Source organism: Falco peregrinus, chromosome 8 (assembly GCF_023634155.1).
Source record: "Falco peregrinus isolate bFalPer1 chromosome 8, bFalPer1.pri, whole genome shotgun sequence".
Classification (NCBI taxonomy): Eukaryota; Metazoa; Chordata; class Aves; order Falconiformes; family Falconidae; genus Falco; species Falco peregrinus.
The window spans coordinates 44689-59267 of NC_073728.1; positions in this window are offsets into that span (position 1 = coordinate 44689).

The window sequence follows — 14579 nt, forward strand, 5'->3', positions numbered from 1 at the left end:
AAATGTTGTTCTACCTGATTTCTGGGATGTGATTAGGAAATGCTGATTTTGGACTCGGCTGGTGGCAAAAAGTTCCAAACACACCCCATGCACAACTCCACCGGGGAAGGAGCCAGAAAGGAATTCTTTTGGTCGTTTTTACGTTACTATGGTAGGCATTAGAAATTCGCCACAAAAGGTGTTCTACCTGCTTTCTGGGCTAGAGATGGGGAATCCCTGAATTTTGGACTCGGATGGTGACAAAATGTTCCAAACACACCCCATGCACAACTCCACCGGGGAAGGTGCCAGAAACGAGTTCTCTTGGTAGTTTTTAAATTGCTTGTGTAGGCAGGTGAAAGGCACCACAATTGTTCTACAGGCTTTCTGGACTGAGGTGGGGAATCCCTGAATTTTGGACTCGGCTGGCGACAAAAAGTTCCAAAAACACCCTAATGCACAACTCCACTAGAGAAGGTGCCAGAAAGGAATTATTTAGTATTTCTTACATTGCTCTGGTAGGCATCTGAAAGGCACCACAAAAGTTGTTCTACCTGCTTTCTGGGCTAGAGATGGGGAAACCGCTGAATTTTGGCCTCGGCTGGAGACAAAATGTTCCAAAGACATCCCATGCACAACTCCACGGCGAAAGGTGCCAGACAGGAGTTCTCTGGTAGTTTTTACATTGCTCCGGTACGCGGTTGAAAGGCACCACAAAAGTTGTTGTACCTGCTTTCTGGGCTGAGATGGGGAACAGCTGACCTTTGGCCGCGGCTGGTGGCAAAAAGTTCCAAAAACACCCTAATGCACAACTCCACTAGAGAAGGTGCCAGAAAGGAATTATTTAGTATTTCTTACATTGCTCTGGTAGGCATCTGAAAGGCACCACAAAAGTTGTTCTACCTGCTTTCTGGGCTGAGATGGGGAACAGCTGAATTTTGGCCTCGGCTGGAGACAAAATGTTCCAAAGACATCCCATGCACAACTCCACGGCGAAAGGTGCCAGACAGGAGTTCTTTTGGTAGTTTTTACATTGCTCCGCTACGCGGCTGATAGGCACCACAAAAGTTGTTCTAACTGTTTTCTGGGCTAGAGATGGGGAACAGCTGAATTTTGGTCTCGGCTGGTGTACAAAATGTTCCAAACACACCCCATGCACAACTCCACCGGCGAAGGTGCCAGAAACGAGATCTGTTGGTAGTTTTTAAATTGCTTCTGGAGGCATCTGAAAGGCACCACAAAGTTGTTCTACCTGATTTCTGTGATGTGATTAGGAAATGCTGATTTTGGACTCGGCTGGTGGCAAAAAGTTCCAAACACACCCTATGCACAACTACACCGGGGAAGGTGCCAGAAAGGAATTCTGTTGGTCGTTTTTACGTTACTATGGTAGGCATTAGAAATTCGCCACAAAAGTTGTTCTACCTGCTTTCTGGGCTGAGATGGGGAATCCCTGAATTTTGGACTCGGATGGTGACAAAATGTTCCAAACACACCCCATGCACAACTCCACCGGGGAAGGTGCCAGAAACGACTTCTGTTTGTAGTTTTTAAATTGCTTCTGGAGGCAGCTGAAAGTCACCACAAAAGTTGTTCTACCTGATTTCTGGGATGTGGTTAGGAAATGCTGAATTTTGGAGTCGGCTGGTGACAGAATGTCCCAAACACACCCCATGCACAACTTCACGTGGGAAGGTGCCAGAAAGGAGTTCTCTTCGTAGTTTTTACACTACCCCGGTAGGAAGATGAAAGGCACCACAAAACTTGTTCTACCTGCTTTCTGGGCTGAGGTGGGGAAACCATGAATTTTGGACTCGGCTGGCGACAAAATGTTCCAAACACACCGCATGCACAACTCCACTAGAGAAGGTGCCAGAAAGGAATTATTTAGTATTTCTTACATTGCTCTGGTAGGCATCTGAAAGGCACCACAAAAGTTGTTCTACCTGCTTTCTGGGCTAGAGATGGGAAACCGCTGAATTTTGGCCTCGGCTAGAGACAAAATGTTCCAAAGACATCCCATGCACAACTCCACGGCGAAAGGTGCCAGACAGCAGTCCCTCTGGTAGTTTTTACATTGCTCCGCTACGCGGCTGAAAGGCACCACAAAAGTTGTTCTAACTGTTTTCTGGGCTAGAGATGGGGAACAGCTGAATTTTGGTCTCGGCTGGTGTACAAAATATTCCAAACACACCCCACGCACAACTCCACCGGGGAAGGAGCCAGACAGGAGTTTTGTTGGTAGTTTTTAAATTGCTTCTGTAGGCAGCTGAAAGGCACCACAATTGTTCTACAGGCTTTCTGGACTGAGGTGGGGAACCGCTGACTTTTGGTCTCGGCTGGTGGCAAAAAGTTCCAAACACACCCTAATGCACAACTCCACCAGGTAAGGTGCCAGACAGGAGTTCTCTTGGTAGTTTTTAAATTGTTTCTGGAGGCAGCCGTAAGGCACGAGAAATGTTGTTCTACCTGCTTTCTGGGCTAGAGATGGGGAACAGCTGAATTTCGGCCTCAGCTGGAGACAAAATGTTCCAAAAACACCCCACGCACAACTCCACCGGGGAAGCTGCCAGAGAGGAATTATTCGGTATTTCTTACATTGCTCTGGTAGGCATCTGACAGGCATCACATAAGTTGTTGTACCTGCTTTCTGGGCTGAGATGGGGAACAGCTGACCTTTGGCCTCGGATGGTGGCAAAAAGTTCCAAACAAACCCCATGCACAACTCCACCGGGGAAGCTGCCAGAAACGACTTCTGTTGGTAGTTTTTAAATTGCTTCTGGAGGCAGCTGAAAGGCACCACAAATGTTGTTCTACCTGATTTCTGGGATGTGATTAGGAAATGCTGATTTTGGACTCGGCTGGTGGCAAAAAGTTCCAAACACACCCCATGCACAACTCCACCGGGGAAGGAGCCAGAAAGGAATTCTTTTGGTCGTTTTTACGTTACTATGGTAGGCATTAGAAATTCGCCACAAAAGGTGTTCTACCTGCTTTCTGGGCTAGAGATGGGGAATCCCTGAATTTTGGACTCGGATGGTGACAAAATGTTCCAAACACACCCCATGCACAACTCCACCGGGGAAGGTGCCAGAAACGAGTTCTCTTGGTAGTTTTTAAATTGCTTGTGTAGGCAGGTGAAAGGCACCACAAAAGTTGTTGTACCTGCTTTCTGGGCTGAGATGGGGAACAGCTGACCTTTGGCCGCGGCTGGTGGCAAAAAGTTCCAAAAACACCCTAATGCACAACTCCACTAGAGAAGGTGCCAGAAAGGAATTATTTAGTATTTCTTACATTGCTCTGGTAGGCATCTGAAAGGCACCACAAAAGTTGTTCTACCTGCTTTCTGGGCTGAGATGGGGAACAGCTGAATTTTGGCCTCGGCTGGAGAGAAAATGTTCCAAAGACATCCCATGCACAACTCCACGGCGAAAGGTGCCAGACAGGAGTTCTTTTGGTAGTTTTTACATTGCTCCGCTACGCGGCTGATAGGCACCACAAAAGTTGTTCTAACTGTTTTCTGGGCTAGAGATGGGGAACAGCTGAATTTTGGTCTCGGCTGGTGTACAAAATGTTCCAAACACACCCCATGCACAACTCCACCGGCGAAGGTGCCAGAAACGAGATCTGTTGGTAGTTTTTAAATTGCTTCTGGAGGCAGCTGAAAGGCACCACAAAAGTTGTTCTACCTGATTTCTGGGATGTGATTAGGAAATGCTGATTTTGGACTCGGCTGGTGGCAAAAAGTTCCAAACACACCCTATGCACAACTACACCGGGGAAGGTGCCAGAAAGGAATTCTGTTGGTCGTTTTTACGTTACTATGGTAGGCATTAGAAATTCGCCACAAAAGTTGTTCTACCTGCTTTCTGGGCTAGAGATGGGGAATCCCTGAATTTTGGACTCGGATGGTGACAAAATGTTCCAAACACACCCCATGCACAACTCCACCGGGGAAGGTGCCAGAAACGACTTCTGTTTGTAGTTTTTAAATTGCTTCTGGAGGCAGCTGAAAGGCACCACAAAAGTTGTTCTACCTGATTTCTGGGATGTGGTTAGGAAATGCTGAATTTTGGAGTCGGCTGGTGACAGAATGTCCCAAACACACCCCATGCACAACTTCACGTGGGAAGGTGCCAGAAAGGAGTTCTCTTCGTAGTTTTTACACTACCCCGGTAGGAAGATGAAAGGCACCACAAAACTTGTTCTACCTGCTTTCTGGGCTGAGGTGGGGAAACCATGAATTTTGGACTCGGCTGGCGACAAAATGTTCCAAACACACCGCATGCACAACTCCACTAGAGAAGGTGCCAGAAAGGAATTATTTAGTATTTCTTACATTGCTCTGGTAGGCATCTGAAAGGCACCACAAAAGTTGTTCTACCTGCTTTCTGGGCTAGAGATGGGGAACAGCTGAATTTTGGCCTCGGCTGGAGACAAAAAAGTTCCAAAGACATCCCATGCACAACTCCACGGCGAAAGGTGCCAGACAGGAGTTCTTCTGGTAGTTTTTACATTGCTCCGGTACGCGGCTGAAAGGCACCACAAAAGTTGTTCTACAGGCTTTCTGGACTGAGATGGGGAATCCATGAATTTTGGACTCGGCTGGCGACAAAAAGTTCCAAACACACCCCACGCACAACTCCACCGGGGAAGGAGCCAGACAGGAGTTTTGTTGGTAGTTTTTAAATTGCTTCTGTAGGCAGCTGAAAGGCACCACAATTGTTCTACAGGCTTTCTGGACTGAAGTGGGGAACCGCTGACTTTTGGTCTCGGCTGGTGGCAAAAAGTTCCAAACACACCCTAATGCACAACTCCACCAGGTAAGGTGCCAGACAGGAGTTCTCTTGGTAGTTTTTAAATTGTTTCTGGAGGCAGCCGTAAGGCACGAGAAATGTTGTTCTACCTGCTTTCTGGGCTAGAGATGGGGAACAGCTGAATTTCGGCCTCAGCTGGAGACAAAATGTTCCAAACACACCCCACGCACAACTCCACCGGGGAAGGTGCCAGAGAGGAATTATTTGGTATTTCTTACATTGCTCTGGTAGGCATCTGACAGGCATCACATAAGTTGTTGTACCTGCTTTCTGGGCTGAGATGGGGAACAGCTGACCTTTGGCCTCGGCTGGTGGCAAAAAGTTCCAAACACACCCTATGCACAACTACACCGGGGAAGGTGCCAGAAAGGAATTCTGTTGGTCGTTTTTACGTTACTATGGTAGGCATTAGAAATTCGCCACAAAAGTTGTTCTACCTGCTTTCTGGGCTAGAGATGGGGAATCCCTGAATTTTGGACTCGGATGGTGACAAAATGTTCCAAACACACCCCATGCACAACTCCACCGGGGAAGGTGCCAGAAACGACTTCTGTTTGTAGTTTTTAAATTGCTTCTGGAGGCAGCTGAAAGGCACCACAAAAGTTGTTCTACCTGATTTCTGGGATGGGGTTAGGAAATGCTGAATTTTGGAGTCGGCTGGTGACAGAATGTCCCAAACACACCCCATGCACAACTTCACGTGGGAAGGTGCCAGAAAGGAGTTCTCTTCGTAGTTTTTACACTACCCCGGTAGGAAGATGAAAGGCACCACAAAACTTGTTCTACCTGCTTTCTGGGCTGAGGTGGGGAAACCATGAATTTTGGACTCGGCTGGCGACAAAATGTTCCAAACACACCGCATGCACAACTCCACTAGAGAAGGTGCCAGAAAGGAATTATTTAGTATTTCTTACATTGCTCTGGTAGGCATCTGAAAGGCACCACAAAAGTTGTTCTACCTGCTTTCTGGGCTAGAGATGGGGAACAGCTGAATTTTGGCCTCGGCTGGAGACAAAAAAGTTCCAAAGACATCCCATGCACAACTCCACGGCGAAAGGTGCCAGACAGGAGTTCTTCTGGTAGTTTTTACATTGCTCCGGTACGCGGCTGAAAGGCACCACAAAAGTTGTTCTACAGGCTTTCTGGACTGAGATGGGGAATCCATGAATTTTGGACTCGGCTGGCGACAAAAAGTTCCAAACACACCCCACGCACAACTCCACCGGGGAAGGAGCCAGACAGGAGTTTTGTTGGTAGTTTTTAAATTGCTTCTGTAGGCAGCTGAAAGGCACCACAATTGTTCTACAGGCTTTCTGGACTGAAGTGGGGAACCGCTGACTTTTGGTCTCGGCTGGTGGCAAAAAGTTCCAAACACACCCTAATGCACAACTCCACCAGGTAAGGTGCCAGACAGGAGTTCTCTTGGTAGTTTTTAAATTGTTTCTGGAGGCAGCCGTAAGGCACGAGAAATGTTGTTCTACCTGCTTTCTGGGCTAGAGATGGGGAACAGCTGAATTTCGGCCTCAGCTGGAGACAAAATGTTCCAAACACACCCCACGCACAACTCCACCGGGGAAGGTGCCAGAGAGGAATTATTTGGTATTTCTTACATTGCTCTGGTAGGCATCTGACAGGCATCACATAAGTTGTTGTACCTGCTTTCTGGGCTGAGATGGGGAACAGCTGACCTTTGGCCTCGGATGGTGGCAAAAAGTTCCAAACAAACCCCACGCACAACTCCACCGGGGAAGCTGCCAGAAACGACTTCTGTTGGTAGTTTTTAAATTGCTTCTGGAGGCAGCTGAAAGGCACCACAAATGTTGTTCTACCTGATTTCTGGGATGTGATTAGGAAATGCTGATTTTGGACTCGGCTGGTGGCAAAAAGTTCCAAACACACCCCATGCACAACTCCACCGGGGAAGGAGCCAGAAAGGAATTCTTTTGGTCATTTTTACGTTACTATGGTAGGCATTAGAAATTCGCCACAAAAGGTGTTCTACCTGCTTTCTGGGCTAGAGATGGGGAATCCCTGAATTTTGGACTCGGATGGTGACAAAATGTTCCAAACACACCCCATGCACAACTCCACCGGGGAAGGTGCCAGAAACGAGTTCTCTTGGTAGTTTTTAAATTGCTTGTGTAGGCAGGTGAAAGGCACCACAATTGTTCTACAGGCTTTCTGGACTGAGGTGGGGAATCCCTGAATTTTGGACTCGGCTGGCGACAAAAAGTTCCAAAAACACCCTAATGCACAACTCCACTAGAGAAGGTGCCAGAAAGGAATTATTTAGTATTTCTTACATTGCTCTGGTAGGCATCTGAAAGGCACCACAAAAGTTGTTCTACCTGCTTTCTGGGCTAGAGATGGGGAAACCGCTGAATTTTGGCCTCGGCTGGAGACAAAATGTTCCAAAGACATCCCATGCACAACTCCACGGCGAAAGGTGCCAGACAGGAGTTCTCTGGTAGTTTTTACATTGCTCCGGTACGCGGTTGAAAGGCACCACAAAAGTTGTTGTACCTGCTTTCTGGGCTGAGATGGGGAACAGCTGACCTTTGGCCGCGGCTGGTGGCAAAAAGTTCCAAAAACACCCTAATGCACAACTCCACTAGAGAAGGTGCCAGAAAGGAATTATTTAGTATTTCTTACATTGCTCTGGTAGGCATCTGAAAGGCACCACAAAAGTTGTTCTACCTGCTTTCTGGGCTGAGATGGGGAACAGCTGAATTTTGGCCTCGGCTGGAGACAAAATGTTCCAAAGACATCCCATGCACAACTCCACGGCGAAAGGTGCCAGACAGGAGTTCTTTTGGTAGTTTTTACATTGCTCCGCTACGCGGCTGATAGGCACCACAAAAGTTGTTCTAACTGTTTTCTGGGCTAGAGATGGGGAACAGCTGAATTTTGGTCTCGGCTGGTGTACAAAATGTTCCAAACACACCCCATGCACAACTCCACCGGCGAAGGTGCCAGAAACGAGATCTGTTGGTAGTTTTTAAATTGCTTCTGGAGGCATCTGAAAGGCACCACAAAGTTGTTCTACCTGATTTCTGTGATGTGATTAGGAAATGCTGATTTTGGACTCGGCTGGTGGCAAAAAGTTCCAAACACACCCTATGCACAACTACACCGGGGAAGGTGCCAGAAAGGAATTCTGTTGGTCGTTTTTACGTTACTATGGTAGGCATTAGAAATTCGCCACAAAAGTTGTTCTACCTGCTTTCTGGGCTGAGATGGGGAATCCCTGAATTTTGGACTCGGATGGTGACAAAATGTTCCAAACACACCCCATGCACAACTCCACCGGGGAAGGTGCCAGAAACGACTTCTGTTTGTAGTTTTTAAATTGCTTCTGGAGGCAGCTGAAAGTCACCACAAAAGTTGTTCTACCTGATTTCTGGGATGTGGTTAGGAAATGCTGAATTTTGGAGTCGGCTGGTGACAGAATGTCCCAAACACACCCCATGCACAACTTCACGTGGGAAGGTGCCAGAAAGGAGTTCTCTTCGTAGTTTTTACACTACCCCGGTAGGAAGATGAAAGGCACCACAAAACTTGTTCTACCTGCTTTCTGGGCTGAGGTGGGGAAACCATGAATTTTGGACTCGGCTGGCGACAAAATGTTCCAAACACACCGCATGCACAACTCCACTAGAGAAGGTGCCAGAAAGGAATTATTTAGTATTTCTTACATTGCTCTGGTAGGCATCTGAAAGGCACCACAAAAGTTGTTCTACCTGCTTTCTGGGCTAGAGATGGGAAACCGCTGAATTTTGGCCTCGGCTAGAGACAAAATGTTCCAAAGACATCCCATGCACAACTCCACGGCGAAAGGTGCCAGACAGCAGTCCCTCTGGTAGTTTTTACATTGCTCCGCTACGCGGCTGAAAGGCACCACAAAAGTTGTTCTAACTGTTTTCTGGGCTAGAGATGGGGAACAGCTGAATTTTGGTCTCGGCTGGTGTACAAAATATTCCAAACACACCCCACGCACAACTCCACCGGGGAAGGAGCCAGACAGGAGTTTTGTTGGTAGTTTTTAAATTGCTTCTGTAGGCAGCTGAAAGGCACCACAATTGTTCTACAGGCTTTCTGGACTGAGGTGGGGAACCGCTGACTTTTGGTCTCGGCTGGTGGCAAAAAGTTCCAAACACACCCTAATGCACAACTCCACCAGGTAAGGTGCCAGACAGGAGTTCTCTTGGTAGTTTTTAAATTGTTTCTGGAGGCAGCCGTAAGGCACGAGAAATGTTGTTCTACCTGCTTTCTGGGCTAGAGATGGGGAACAGCTGAATTTCGGCCTCAGCTGGAGACAAAATGTTCCAAAAACACCCCACGCACAACTCCACCGGGGAAGCTGCCAGAGAGGAATTATTCGGTATTTCTTACATTGCTCTGGTAGGCATCTGACAGGCATCACATAAGTTGTTGTACCTGCTTTCTGGGCTGAGATGGGGAACAGCTGACCTTTGGCCTCGGATGGTGGCAAAAAGTTCCAAACAAACCCCATGCACAACTCCACCGGGGAAGCTGCCAGAAACGACTTCTGTTGGTAGTTTTTAAATTGCTTCTGGAGGCAGGTGAAAGGCACCACAAATGTTGTTCTACCTGATTTCTGGGATGTGATTAGGAAATGCTGATTTTGGACTCGGCTGGTGGCAAAAAGTTCCAAACACACTCCAAGCACAACTCCACCGGGGAAGGAGCCAGAAAGGAATTCTTTTGGTCGTTTTTACGTTACTATGGTAGGCATTAGAAATTCGCCACAAAAGGTGTTCTACCTGCTTTCTGGGCTAGAGATGGGGAATCCCTGAATTTTGGACTCGGATGGTGACAAAATGTTCCAAACACACCCCATGCACAACTCCACCGGGGAAGGTGCCAGAAACGAGTTCTCTTGGTAGTTTTTAAATTGCTTGTGTAGGCAGGTGAAAGGCACCACAAAAGTTGTTGTACCTGCTTTCTGGGCTGAGATTGGGAACAGCTGACCTTTGGCCGCGGCTGGTGGCAAAAAGTTCCAAAAACACCCTAATGCACAACTCCACTAGAGAAGGTGCCAGAAAGGAATTATTTAGTATTTCTTACATTGCTCTGGTAGGCATCTGAAAGGCACCACAAAAGTTGTTGTACCTGCTTTCTGGGCTAGAGATGGGGAAACCGCTGAATTTTGGCCTCGGCTGGAGACAAAAAGTTCCAAAGACATCCCATGCACAACTCCACCAGGGAAGGTGCCAGACAGGAGTTCTTCTGGTAGTTTTTACATTGCTCCGGTACGCGGCTGAAAGACACCACAAAACTTGTTCTACCTGCTTTCTGGGCTAGAGATGGGGAATCCATGAATTTTGGACTCGGCTGGCGACAAAAAGTTCCAAACACACCCCACGCACAACTCCACCGGGGAAGGAGCCAGACAGGAGTTTTGTTGGTAGTTTTTAAATTGCTTCTGTAGGCAGATGAAAGGCACCACAATTGTTCTACAGGCTTTCTGGACTGAGGTGGGAAATTGCTGACTTTTGGTCTCGGCTGGTGGCAAAAAGTTCCAAAGACACCCTAATGCACAACTCCACCAGGTAAGGTGCCAGACAGGAGTTCTGTTGGTAGTTTTTAAATTGCTTCTGGAGGCAGCTGAAAGGCACCACAAAAGTTGTTCTACCTGATTTCTGGGATGTGATTAGGAAATGCTGAATTTTGGAGTCGGCTGGTGACAGAATGTCCCAAACACACCACATGCACAACTTCACGTGGGAAGGTGCCAGAAAGGAGTTCTGTTGGTAGTTTTTACACTACCCCGGTAGGAAGCTGACAGGCACCACAAAACTTGTTCTACCTGCTTTCTGGGCTGAGGTGGGGAATCCATGAATTTTGGACTCGGCTGGCGACAAAATGATCCAAACAAGCCCATGCACAACTCCACTAGAGAAGGTGCCAGAGGGGAGTACTGGTGGTAGTTCTTACACTACATCTGTAGGCAGCAGAAAGGCAGTATAAAACTTGTTCTACCTGCTTTCTGGGCTGAGATGGGGAATCCATGAATTTTGGCCTCGGCTGGAGACAAAATGTTCCAAAGACAGCCCATGCACAACTCCACGGCGAAAGGTGCCAGACAGGAGTTCTCTGGTAGTTTTTACATTGCTCCGCTACGCGGCTGAAAGGCACCACAAAAGTTGTTCTACCTGCTTTCTGGGCTAGAGATGGGGAAACCGCTGAATTTTGGCCTCGGCTGGAGACAAAATGTTCCAAAGACATCCCATGCACAACTCCACGGCGAAAGGTGCCAGACAGGAGTTCTCTGGTAGTTTTTACATTGCTCCGGTACGCGGTTGAAAGGCACCACAAAAGTTGTTGTACCTGCTTTCTGGGCTGAGATGGGGAACAGCTGACCTTTGGCCGCGGCTGGTGGCAAAAAGTTCCAAAAACACCCTAATGCACAACTCCACTAGAGAAGGTGCCAGAAAGGAATTATTTAGTATTTCTTACATTGCTCTGGTAGGCATCTGAAAGGCACCACAAAAGTTGTTCTACCTGCTTTCTGGGCTGAGATGGGGAACAGCTGAATTTTGGCCTCGGCTGGAGACAAAATGTTCCAAAGACATCCCATGCACAACTCCACGGCGAAAGGTGCCAGACAGGAGTTCTTTTGGTAGTTTTTACATTGCTCCGCTACGCGGCTGATAGGCACCACAAAAGTTGTTCTAACTGTTTTCTGGGCTAGAGATGGGGAACAGCTGAATTTTGGTCTCGGCTGGTGTACAAAATGTTCCAAACACACCCCATGCACAACTCCACCGGCGAAGGTGCCAGAAACGAGATCTGTTGGTAGTTTTTAAATTGCTTCTGGAGGCAGCTGAAAGGCACCACAAAAGTTGTTCTACCTGATTTCTGGGATGTGATTAGGAAATGCTGATTTTGGACTCGGCTGGTGGCAAAAAGTTCCAAACACACCCTATGCACAACTACACCGGGGAAGGTGCCAGAAAGGAATTCTGTTGGTCGTTTTTACGTTACTATGGTAGGCATTAGAAATTCGCCACAAAAGTTGTTCTACCTGCTTTCTGGGCTAGAGATGGGGAATCCCTGAATTTTGGACTCGGATGGTGACAAAATGTTCCAAACACACCCCATGCACAACTCCACCGGGGAAGGTGCCAGAAACGACTTCTGTTTGTAGTTTTTAAATTGCTTCTGGAGGCAGCTGAAAGGCACCACAAAAGTTGTTCTACCTGATTTCTGGGATGTGGTTAGGAAATGCTGAATTTTGGAGTCGGCTGGTGACAGAATGTCCCAAACACACCCCATGCACAACTTCACGTGGGAAGGTGCCAGAAAGGAGTTCTCTTCGTAGTTTTTACACTACCCCGGTAGGAAGATGAAAGGCACCACAAAACTTGTTCTACCTGCTTTCTGGGCTGAGGTGGGGAAACCATGAATTTTGGACTCGGCTGGCGACAAAATGTTCCAAACACACCGCATGCACAACTCCACTAGAGAAGGTGCCAGAAAGGAATTATTTAGTATTTCTTACATTGCTCTGGTAGGCATCTGAAAGGCACCACAAAAGTTGTTCTACCTGCTTTCTGGGCTAGAGATGGGGAACAGCTGAATTTTGGCCTCGGCTGGAGACAAAAAAGTTCCAAAGACATCCCATGCACAACTCCACGGCGAAAGGTGCCAGACAGGAGTTCTTCTGGTAGTTTTTACATTGCTCCGGTACGCGGCTGAAAGGCACCACAAAAGTTGTTCTACAGGCTTTCTGGACTGAGATGGGGAATCCATGAATTTTGGACTCGGCTGGCGACAAAAAGTTCCAAACACACCCCACGCACAACTCCACCGGGGAAGGAGCCAGACAGGAGTTTTGTTGGTAGTTTTTAAATTGCTTCTGTAGGCAGCTGAAAGGCACCACAATTGTTCTACAGGCTTTCTGGACTGAAGTGGGGAACCGCTGACTTTTGGTCTCGGCTGGTGGCAAAAAGTTCCAAACACACCCTAATGCACAACTCCACCAGGTAAGGTGCCAGACAGGAGTTCTCTTGGTAGTTTTTAAATTGTTTCTGGAGGCAGCCGTAAGGCACGAGAAATGTTGTTCTACCTGCTTTCTGGGCTAGAGATGGGGAACAGCTGAATTTCGGCCTCAGCTGGAGACAAAATGGTCCAAAAACACCCCACGCACAACTCCACCGGGGAAGGTGCCAGAGAGGAATTATTTAGTATTTCTTACATTGCTCTGGTAGGCATCTGACAGGCATCACATAAGTTGTTGTACCTGCTTTCTGGGCTGAGATGGGGAACAGCTGACCTTTGGCCTCGGATGGTGGCAAAAAGTTCCAAACAAACCCCATGCACAACTCCACCGGGGAAGCTGCCAGAAACGACTTCTGTTGGTAGTTTTTAAATTGCTTCTGGAGGCAGCTGAAAGGCACCACAAATGTTGTTCTACCTGATTTCTGGGATGTGATTAGGAAATGCTGATTTTGGACTCGGCTGGTGGCAAAAAGTTCCAAACACACCCCATGCACAACTCCACCGGGGAAGGAGCCAGAAAGGAATTCTTTTGGTCGTTTTTACGTTACTATGGTAGGCATTAGAAATTCGCCACAAAAGGTGTTCTACCTGCTTTCTGGGCTAGAGATGGGGAATCCCTGAATTTTGGACTCGGATGGTGACAAAATGTTCCAAACACACCCCATGCACAACTCCACCGGGGAAGGTGCCAGAAACGAGTTCTCTTGGTAGTTTTTAAATTGCTTGTGTAGGCAGGTGAAAGGCACCACAAAAGTTGTTGTACCTGCTTTCTGGGCTGAGATGGGGAACAGCTGACCTTTGGCCGCGGCTGGTGGCAAAAAGTTCCAAAAACACCCTAATGCACAACTCCACTAGAGAAGGTGCCAGAAAGGAATTATTTAGTATTTCTTACATTGCTCTGGTAGGCATCTGAAAGGCACCACAAAAGTTGTTCTACCTGCTTTCTGGGCTGAGATGGGGAACAGCTGAATTTTGGCCTCGGCTGGAGAGAAAATGTTCCAAAGACATCCCATGCACAACTCCACGGCGAAAGGTGCCAGACAGGAGTTCTTTTGGTAGTTTTTACATTGCTCCGCTACGCGGCTGATAGGCACCACAAAAGTTGTTCTAACTGTTTTCTGGGCTAGAGATGGGGAACAGCTGAATTTTGGTCTCGGCTGGTGTACAAAATGTTCCAAACACACCCCATGCACAACTCCACCGGCGAAGGTGCCAGAAACGAGATCTGTTGGTAGTTTTTAAATTGCTTCTGGAGGCAGCTGAAAGGCACCACAAAAGTTGTTCTACCTGATTTCTGGGATGTGATTAGGAAATGCTGATTTTGGACTCGGCTGGTGGCAAAAAGTTCCAAACACACCCTATGCACAACTACACCGGGGAAGGTGCCAGAAAGGAATTCTGTTGGTCGTTTTTACGTTACTATGGTAGGCATTAGAAATTCGCCACAAAAGTTGTTCTACCTGCTTTCTGGGCTAGAGATGGGGAATCCCTGAATTTTGGACTCGGATGGTGACAAAATGTTCCAAACACACCCCATGCACAACTCCACCGGGGAAGGTGCCAGAAACGACTTCTGTTTGTAGTTTTTAAATTGCTTCTGGAGGCAGCTGAAAGGCACCACAAAAGTTGTTCTACCTGATTTCTGGGATGTGGTTAGGAAATGCTGAATTTTGGAGTCGGCTGGTGACAGAATGTCCCAAACACACCCCATGCACAACTTCACGTGGGAAGGTGCCAGAAAGGAGTTCTCTTCGTAGT